At 44.5% G+C, this 10,923-nt stretch overlaps 1 pseudogene across 1 annotated transcript; it reads right to left on the reverse strand.

Annotated features, from left to right (window-relative positions):
- Window positions 1-4,448: 4,448 nt before the first annotated feature.
- On the reverse strand, window positions 4,449-5,511 carry LOC311597440 (vacuolar protein sorting-associated protein 72 homolog; annotated as a pseudogene). Its single transcript has one exon. The product of its transcript is annotated as a vacuolar protein sorting-associated protein 72 homolog (transcript).
- Window positions 5,512-10,923: the final 5,412 nt, after the last annotated feature.

A 10,923-nucleotide genomic window follows, 5' to 3' on the forward strand; every position in this document is an offset into this window, starting at 1 on the left:
CCACCAAGACCATGTCTGTGCTAGTATTTTACTTTGTTTTAGAAATGATGCATAAATGAAGTTCTTACCTTGAGTGTGGTTGGCATGTCCTTGAAAGGGAAATGGCATGCGGAATTCCCATTTCCACCAAACAAATATTTACTGAGCACTTCACACATACCAGGAAATACTGAAGATGCAAAGATGAGTGGTACATGGTCCCTGGATTCCATTTTGTCAGGAGGATTAAGTGAGGTGCTGAGCAAACATTTGTAAAGATGGATGAATAAATAATGAATATGAGAATTTAATCTCGGGGGGGAAAAAAATCAAAACGTTTAACTTCCTAATTGTTTAGAGACAGTTGAATATGTGTTGCTTCTGCAAAGCTGGATGAATCTTCCCATTCATTCATTCGTTTATTCATTCATTCAAATTAGAGTTAGTGAGCATCTGTTGTATTTTGAGCACATGAATAAACACTGGTGTCTGGATGGGAGCCACCAGCCCCGCCCAAACTGTGGGAAAAATATTATGGGCCCTTCAAGTCCAAATGAAATGTCAACACAAAAGAGCTATTTGCAATGCAAATGTGAAGCCACAGCCTCTGTAATAAACAGACAGAGGAAACACGCCATGCAAGCGTCCTGTGACAAGATGGGGCTTAGCAGTTTTGATGAATTATAGAGGCACTGAAAGTCAGAGGGCTCCTAATTTGTTTATCTTTTATATTTAAGGTGACCAGCCTCACCCTATAACTGAGCTGGGCTGCCAGATAACTGGTCTGTTTGGAAACCAACCAACCAGTTTCTGCCTGTAGATCACTTTTTATTTCTTTAACTTATTTCATAAAACTGAACCTAAGGCCTCACACATGTGCGGCAAGCTGTCTGGGTGACTTACACGCACAGTTTGCTTCTTTCCTTCCATCCTTCCTTCCTTCCTTCCATTCATTTTTTGTTGTTGTTGTTGTTTTTTGAGACAGTGTTTCTTTGTGTAGCCTTAGCTGTCTTAGACTCTCTTTGTAGACCAGGCTGGCCTTGAACTCACAGAAATCCACCTGCCTCTGCCTCCCAAGTGCTGGGATTATAGGGTTGTGTCACCACTCCCAGAGACATCCACAGCTTCCTTTTCACTTAAGCTTTGTGTGTGTGTGCGTGTGTGTGTGTGTGTGTGTGTGGTATGTATGTATGTATATATGTATGTATGTATATATGTATGTATGTATATATATATATATATATATATATATATATATATATATATGTATGTATGACAGTGATGGTGATGTGTGTGCTGTCTATTCCAAGTTAGCTGCCTGACCTGCCAGCCTCTGGTGATTGTCCTGTCTCAAGTCCATCTCACTGTTGGGATGCTGCACTTACAGTTAGATGCACACTATCAATTCTGTTTTTTTGATGTTGTTGTTGTTGTTTTCTTCATGTGGGTTTCAGGGCTCAAAATTCAAACCATCAGGCTTGTGCTGCAAGGGTTTTTACCTTTTGAGCCCCCTCCTTGGTCCCCTGGTGACAGATTTTGAATCATTATGGAAAATATTCCATTTGGAGAATGTGCTCAAAGCCATGTCACCTCTTTTAAGGATAGTTCTTGGGAAACCTGAGTCAAGGTTGAAGTGGAATCTCAGGCTTAATTCCAAAAGTGGTCCCCCCTGACTTGTTTTTGTTACTTTGGAGACAGAATGTGTGTGCCTGCATGTGTCCCATAATTGTATTGAGGGCCGGGTCCTCTGGACACCCGTCCGTGTACTTCAGAGGTACCCCCACCCCAGAAGAGGCATATCCTTAGACCTATCATTTATCACAAAAATTCCAGTATGTTTATGAAACTGCAGTTGTCTCTCATTTGTTGGGGCATCCCAGAGAGCTCTTTTCATCTGGACTGAATCTTTTCACAATTATCTGCTCCAGAGCCTCACCATACAATCGAATCAGGGTTGGCGATGAGAAAACCTGGGTTGTGGCTGGGAGAACGCCAGGAGCCTGCTAGTGCTCAGTCTTTAGTTAGTGTTCCCTCCTGCTGTTCTGTTGCTCACTGCGAGGGGAGGTGGGGGTGGGGGTGGGGGTGGGGGTGGGAGGACCGTCTTTGTGACACTGTCCACAGTGCTCTCACCACCTCAGATGCTGCAAGTCTTTATTTGTACCCTTTTAATCACAGTCTCCCTCGCCCCAGGAACCTGGCACAGTCTCCTCAAAGGGCTGAGTCAGAAGCTAAGCTGAGGGCGTCTCCACTCGTACTGGCGTTGCCTCCATCGTGCAAGTTCCTTCCTTGGTGGCATTGAGGGGTGTAGGGGTACATTTCCCCAGCCCCTTTGTGGGGGAGGAAGGTCTTAGACTGATGTGTCAGATGTGTCAGATGTGTTGTTTCAAGCAAGACATCCAAACCATGGCCGGCCTGTTCTCTATCGGAAGTCTTGTGAATGTGTCAGGAACTGGTTAAAAGTGCACGGACATGTGCTTATGAAAAACCCAAATGCTGTGTGCCTGCTTTGTCTGAGTCCTCCGATTTGTTTGTTTATTGTTTGTTTGTTTTGTTGTTGTTCCTAAAGTCCCTTGGAAATTGCCAGATAACTCAAAATGCATGGTGGCTTCAGTGACACACTGCTCCTGGTAGACAGTCTGACACTTCACTCCGGGTGGGAGGACTTCAGGCCAGGCTACCACCGAATAGCTCGTATCTGATGGAGCTGCCAGGCTCAAGGCCTGTGAACATGTCTACCTGGATTATGCCAACCCTGGGTATTCACAATTTACCACTTTTGCTTCCTAGGGGTTGATAAAAACCCAGCTTTTATAGTACAAGTGTGTGAAACTGGCTGTTTGAAATATATTAGCAGCTGTTGTCATATCCAGCTGGCGGGGAGCCAGAGAAGGAAATTAAACTCCGCATTTCCCCAGCCCTCCCCTCTTCCCGTTAACCAATCCATTTTGTTCAGTATGCCTGAGAGTGCTAAGTCTTGCCATTTGCCAGGACCAAGGCACTTGGTGTTCTCAGGGAATTCAGAAAGCTTCTGCCAACTTATTGACAGGCTCTGGGAAGTCTGATGTCACTGGATGGTGCAGGATCATAGCCCTTCCAGTGTCTGACTCCATAGTGAATGGAGACTACAGAGGGATGGAAAACAAGTATGATTTCCAGCTTCCCAATTTGACTTTTTAATCACAGAGGAGAGATGATTTGTAAAAGTTGTAAAGGTGGCGTATGTCAGCAGTTCAAGAAATCAGCATGCAAACCGTAAACTCGAGTTCTATTTCACTACGAAATTATATCTATATTCCAACGGAGAGAGTGTAACAAACATGCTCTGCTTTCTTACAGAGACATGTAGCATTGCCAGGCTGAAGGAAGCATTCAGCTTTTCCGGCCATTTCCTCCACACTATTGGCCTGGGTTTCCTAGAGGCCACAGAAGCATGGAAGAGCTCAGTTTATAACTTACTAGGAGGGAGAAGGCATGTTCACCGTGTCTATAACACTAGGTTGCAGTAAGTGCTTTGTTGAAAGCGTCCCTACTAAACCGTGTTTCCAGAGTGATTTTTGTATTTTGGATTCGAAGCTTCCACTCTCAGCTCTGTTTGTCTCTGAGCCTCCCATTTCCGTATCATCATCATCATCATCATCATCATCATCATCATCATCATCATCAAACAACAACAATAACAACAATAAAAATGGAGGATGATAAAAACAATCTGAAAGTGATGGCCAGGAAGGAATAAAATAAGGCAGGTGAAAACATTGCAAAGAGACAGTGAACACTGGATAAATGGACCACTGGTGGTAGAAGAAATGGGCAATTGAGTCTTTGGGTTGTTATCTCTCTATGGGATGTGACTGCTGCTCCTGGTGGGACCAGGGAATCATGGAACCTCAGACTGCAGCGTGAGGTCCTGGGACATTCTCCCTGTTTCCCTACCATGGCCCCTTTGCCTTTTGGGGAGACGAGTCCTCTTATCTGTGGTGCCTACCTACTTTTCCTCCCTACCAAGGCATCCAAACGCTGGGAGAACCTTCAAAGAGGTGACGCACAGTCCGCTGGCCTCCTCCTTCGTTACTTATAACTAGAAAATCTCAGCCATTTACAAAAGGGAGAAAACACAGGTTGAACATCCTTTATCTGAAATGTCTAGGATTGAAAGTGTTTCGGACTTTCTGTGTCAAGTTCCTGCCGTCTTGACTTCCCTATCGTGATGACTAGAACCCGGAACTGGGAGCTAAAATAAGCCCTTCCCCCAACAAGTTGTGTGTGTGTGTGTGTGTGTGTGTGTGTGTGTGTGTGTGTGTGTGTTTAATGTTACCATTTTATTTGATTAAAACAACAGCAACAGAATAAAACAGGATGAACTAGGGGAGGAAATGAAAACAACAGCAAAGATCAGCAAGGGCAAAGAGAAATAGAAAAGGAGGAGCTAAAATCGAGGCCTGGGTCAGGAGAGGAACTTTCACATCTCTCTATTTGATAACAATTTTCTGATGCAAGGCTCGGGGCCCAGTGCCAGAGAGTGGCTCAGGGGGTGGGGGCCAGGGTCTAGGGCTGAGACAGTGGGCTGTAGTCCATGGGCAGTGATGTACTTCTTGTAAGCCTCATGAATCATCTTGAACGCCGGAGCAGTGGCATAGGGTATGTCTGTAACAGGGTCCCGGTATAAAGCTGGACGATGGGTCACTGGGCAGACCTCCCGAGCAGGGACCTTTGGGAGTCACCCCTGGGGGAGCCACTCTTCAAATGTTGCATTGCCACTAAATGTGATGGAGGTGCATGAGCAGTGAGTGAGCAGGAGCCCAGACCCAGCATGTGTAGTGGAGTCAATGCAGGAGATGTAGGCACAGGATCAAGTCCTTCCACACCCACATTCTCCTCCTTGGGACCAGGTTCCCCAGCAAGTGGCACAGTCACTGAATGGTAGGTGATGACTGGCCCAGGGCACTTCCGCTTCTTGTGAACTTGCTTCTTTTTGTCAGCCTCAAGCCTCTCTTGAGCGTAAGTTGAGCTCTTCTGTGATCTTGGCCTCCCTGAGCAGCACTTCCTGGGTTGGTGGTTGCTCACAGTGGGGAGCCTTTCACCCTCGGGACTGTCCTTGCCTCTCTTGAACCAGAAAGAACATTTGTGTTGTGTGTGCTCAGCTGTAGACTGACGCATGGACTTCTGACTGTCATCCTGTAGTTCCGGCGGCAGCAGTGTCTTTTCTCTGGTCTTCTGAGAACTACTTGCTGGGGTGCTGACCTTTCGAGGCCTCAAGCTCTTTACAGGCTCCTTGTAGGTTTTGGTGATGACTCTGCACTTCCTTCTTGGCTCTTAGGCTTCTCCATCCCTGGATGGTCCATCTCCTTCATCAATGTCAAAGTCAGAGTCTACCTCATCCTCTGTACCAGACTAGTCCCCTTGGTACGCATCATCTCCAGATTCCTCAGTGAAACCCCTGTACGTCATCTGGTAGAACTCATCTTCCTCCTCTGCTTCCAAGAGCCCAGAAAACTGGTTCCCAGAGGTTTTCCAGGAGGCCCAGGCCCCCATACAAACTTATGCCACCAACAGAGACTGCCACCTGTTGTTCAGGTCCGGTTCTCCCATAAGGTTTGTTTTTGTTTTTTGGTTTGTTTTGAGACAGGGTTTCTCTGTGTAGCCTTGGCTGTCCTAGATTCACTTTATAGACCAGGCTGGCCTCAGACTCACAGCGACCCATCTGCCTCTGCCTCCCAAGTGCTGGGATTAAAAGTGTGCACCACCACTGCCTGGCCATAAGTTGTTTTTAGTAAGGGTTTTATCATGTTAACAGAAATAAAACTAGTACAACAGCCAGGCTCAGTGGTGCATACCTGTAATCCCAGCACCTGGGAAGCAGAGGCAGGCGGATCTCTGTGAGTTTGAGGCCAGCCTGGTCTACAAAGCATGTCCAGGACAGCCAAGACTACATAGAGAAACCCTGTCTCAACAAAATAACCACAAAACTAGTACCACCTGATATACAAGTCTTGATGGCAATTTTATATAGTATTTTAAATAATTTTTATTAATGAAACTGAACTTCATGGTGTTTAATTTCCCATCTGTGGCAATCATGTTGATCCTCAAAACATTCTGGATTTTGGAGCATTCCAGAGTTTGTGTTTTCAGATTAAGGTGCCCAGCCTGTGTTACAACAAAGGCCTATGTACCCACCAGTCAAATCTAATGACTACCGATGCATGTTCAGTGTGGTTTATGTGTATTCTCACCTGCTCTTTTTCTCTGTTCAGTTATTTTTGTTTTTTTTTTTTGTTTTTTTTTTGTTTTTTTTGAGACAGATCTCATCATGTGCCCTGGACAACCCTGCAACTTGTAATCCTGCTTTAGCCTACCTAGTGCTGAAATTAGAGTTAAATATCACTCCATTCTGCCTCCTTGGATTCTTTTAAATAAATGAATCTTTTTTTTAAAATCAGCCAGGTGTGGTGCCTCACTTTCTATAATCCCAGCACCCACAAGGCTGAGTGAGGTAGGAGGTGTTACAATTCTGTTCTAGTCTGCCTGTGATGTCACTGCCACCTGCCACTGGGCGCGGCCTTACTCTGGGCTATATAAAAGGACAAACCTGCCTATCTCTTCTTCTCTCTTAGCCCCCTCTTTCCTGTTTTGCTCTTGTTTTTCTCCCTCTTTCTCTGTTTCTTTCTCTTTTTGGAGGGGTGCTCCCCTCTTCCTTCTCTCCCCATGCTCATATAATATGTCATCTGACATCTCATTTTTCAACCATTGAAGTTGGTGGCTCCTATTCTCTTCCTCCTTTTTACTCTCTTTCTCTCTTGTTGTCTCTGTTTCTCTGCCTCTCTGTCTCTCTTTCTCTCTTTTTCTCTCTGAGGTACCCCTCCCCCCTTTCCTGCTTTCCTATTCTCATTTAATAAACCTCTCTATATAATATCTGTTGCCTGGCATCTTATTTTTTTTTAAATCACTAAAATTGGTGCTGAAACCTGGGATACAAAACCCAAAGGGCCATTCCATTGTCTTCTGGCCACAACAAATTCCTTTCTCTAAAAATGCAGCTTTCCCTCTGTTGCTCCGCTCTCTCCCGCTGCCCAGCTCTCCTGTCACCTACAATCTGGTGGGTCCAGACTGCACCATTTGCGGCTTACCCCACAGCTCTCCTTGGCCCTGCTTCCTGCAGGGTGGACCAGTGGACTGCCACTGGCTTGGACTTTGAGTGCCCTGGCCTGGTCCGAATGCCCAAGCCCCACCATTAAATCGTCACTGTTCCCGATAGACCATCTATTGTTGTTAAGCAAATACCCATCATAGACTGACTAATTTTGGGTTCCTCTGTCTTGGGCCAGACTCTGAAATCACTCCAGCTTCTTGGTGCGAGAGACTTTGAGTTGGCTGCACTCAACCCTTCCTCCGTGTCCTCCCTCCTCCACTCTTACTCGGGGAGCTGGGATGGGGTCAGCAGGGAAACAGCAGCTACTGTTGCCTCAGTGCTTCCCTGGCCACTAAAACACTGCAAAGCCTGGTCACTGCAGCCTGCTGTACAAACCGTGCCCCTGCGCCGACAGCTACAGCAGCTAGCCATCATGGCAGCCAATAGCATTGTCACATCTGACCGCCACTGGCTGCTCATAACAGGTGGCAATCACCACGTTGGTTTTGACATAGAGAAAGTGGAACTAGTACCTTTTGCACCATCTTTGTGAAGGGCAATCATGTGGCTAATCGCCATCTTTGTTTTGGGATGATGTGGGCTATGCTTGCCAGCCCTGTTCAAATCCTTACTAAACTCTAAAGACAGCTTCTATGTTTTACAATGGTTACCTAATTTTGATTTTTACATTTTCAAGGTTATGTGTTTACCCTGATTCAAATGTTTTTATTTCTAACTTAAGTATTTACACATTCCTAGACAAATAAATAAATGCTGCTCCTCCTATAACTGGCTACCCTGGATTCACCTATAGGCTTCCTGATCAATAGATTTGGTATAATGTTCTGTTGCATTAACATTCATTTGTTTATGATGTTAAAACTTAAATCACTACCTTATAAATATATTTAGCCTAGTTCTTATTAATCTATAATATAGCTTTAAACTTTTATAGGCTATAGACTTTTTATAAACTAAATCATACAGAAAACTGTTCTGTCCTCTTTTATGGACTGTGTTTATAAATGTTAAGACTCCAGCTTATCAGAGATAAAACCTAAAGTCTTAGTCTTTAATGATTAAGATAAACTATAAACAAAGTTTGTTTATCTAAATATTCTTAACAAAGACTGTGGTCTTACTGCTGTCTTAACTAAAAGGCTGAAGATGGTTCCTAAACCCCCATATAGGAACTGGTAAAAATAGTTAAAAAAATAAATAAATAAAACCTGAGAGTAGCCTTCCAGACAGCAAAAACTATGCTCTAGGCCTTAGCCACCGCCCTGAAGCAAGGAAATAGAGGATTACAATGCCCCCTCTTGCTGGGCTCCAGCCTGAGTCAGCCCTGCCAGGGACCTGTTTCAGATGCATCCAGAAAGGGGACACTGGTCTCATAGCCACCTAAAAGCCATACCTCGCCTGTCGGCAGATTGGCCTATGGATGTCAAAATGCTCACACGCAGGCTTGTCCTCTATGTCTTAAAGCTTCAAAGATGATGTTTTATGAATGTTAGAGGGTCTAGGAAGGTGTTTTAAGGTTGATACATGCAAGTTATGAATGTTACAAGGTCTAAGAAGGTATTTTAAGTTGGTAAATGCAAGTTATGAAGGTCAACATTTCTAAAAGGATCTTTTGTTTCTTCCTGTTGCTATGCTATTGTTGTATTAACTGTTCAGAGTGTTGACATTGATCAATGGAGCACTAATTTATTGATCTAACTATGGTAAAAAAATATTCCACTATATGATCCACTGTCATATTTCTAAGCTCAAAAATTTAAATTTCCTTTGGTTTGTCTTTTTCTTAAAATGTCTCTCATTGTGCTAAAATTATACCTCCAGGCTTGTAAACAGAGGGAAGAAGCCCCTCTTTCATGATGCGCACTGATGCTAAAATGAGCTTTTCCCTTCCTTTATCTCTACAGGAAATTTCTGTCCTCCCCATGTTACTGTTCCACAGATGTTGTAAAAGATCCAGAAGGCTTCTGCCTTTCCTAAGATCACCTCAAAGAATACTCACACTTTCAACACAAAGTTTTTCCCTCAAGCCTCTGCTATGTTCTCTCTCTCTCTCTCTCTCTCTCTCTCTCTCTCTCTATATATATATATATATATATATATATATATATATATATATATATATACACACATATACATATATACTGCCTTTTCCTACAATGTGTACATGTCTAACAATGTCTGTATTTCACTGCAGACTTCAAACAATGATGGTGTTAACGTGTCTAAAATTTATCTCCCTTTATGAACTTAAAAAGGATTCTTGTAAGCTACAGAAATCCACCTCTCAGGTCAAATGGAATCCAATAAGTATTTCAGTCACCAGCCTAAGTTTCTCACTTATCGCCTATCTCTGAGGGTGGGATTCCTCCTCCTTTCCCTGGTTTTAGGACTCCCCTAACTACCTGATTGCCACCTTTATGCACCCAACACCAGCTGAATCTCCCTTGCTACTTGGCATAAATGCTTCTCTTTGTCTGAGAAACTGTCAGCACCTCTCTGCTTCACTGGGACTGGAGGTACCCAGTCCGGATCTGCACGACTATGGCCGTTCCTTCTCACTGACCCACAACTAGGGCTTTTCTCACTGGGTAAGACTGCCTTTTCCACTGCCACCACAAAGTCCTAGTACTGGGTGTCCCTGAGCCAGCTCATTTGCTAAGCTGTGCTCTTTCAGTCACTGACCAGCTCTGACAAATATCTGGGACAATCTGTACCTGTCTTTTGAGTCACAGTCTGTTTCTGGGGATGCCCTAATGGATTACTGACTTTACCTCTTCATGAGATATAGTCCATTTGCCACCTCTCCAGGCTCCTCGGAGATGCCTTCTAGAGAATTTCAAATCCCTATGCCTGCATTAAGCGCTGGCTGCTAAGCTTACACCCCTCTGCAACCAAACTTGGACAGATCCAAAACTAAACCTTTCTAACTGTTGCCAAGAATCTGGTAAAATGGAGGAAAACTCCCTATATCCAAACCTTTTCTTTGCTCTCACATTTTGCTTTTTCTAAGGTAAAATGGAAGGAGGCTCCTTATTTTCGAGCCTTGTCTCTTCTTTGCTCTTCCAAGAGTTTCAAATGTACACCTAAAGGGAATGTTCTCTCTAACCTACTGACTTTGTCCACTACCCACATATATGTCCCAGGATCCTGCCTGACTTCCTACACCCAGGACAGTGCCAGAGCAGCTACCCACAAAGTGCTCCAGTTCAGCCTCACAGATCATGTCAGCTGGGCCCGCATTGCCCCTCCTAGCCACAGATGTTCTCAGACCCTGGACAGCAAATAAAACAGCCTACCCTTTCGGGACCTGGCCGCCATTTCAGCCTTTTAACCCTCTGTTGCCACCCTGCTGTCAGCAGGAAGCAGTCAAAGATGATTGATTTCTTCAGCCCTTATCCATTTGCAAAAGGCTGAAATGGTGTGCTCCAAGACCCAGGACAAACAGCTCCAGGTTCCCCCAGCACTCCTCGGTACCTGTCTGCTGCAGGACATGGCTGACATCCCCGGCCTCTACTCTGAACTTCCAGGGCAGAGCTTTTCCTTCCCCTTCACTATATAATCCGGACATCTTGTTGCTCTTGCTTTTTTCTCACTCTTTTCCCCCTTACCTACATTTATGCACTTTAACTTACCTTATATGAAAAACAATGCAACATTCTCATTTTTTAATTATAGGACAAGGGAGGAATGTTAGGATTCTGCCCCAGTCTGCCTGTGATGTCACTGCCTACCTGTCACTGGGCGTGGCCCTACCCAGGGCTATATAAAAGGACAAGCCTACTCTTCTCTCTTAC

The sequence above is a fragment of the Acomys minous genome (genome assembly GCF_964271855.1).
Source record: "Acomys minous genome assembly, chromosome: 1".
Lineage (NCBI taxonomy): Eukaryota > Metazoa > Chordata > Mammalia > Rodentia > Muridae > Acomys > Acomys minous.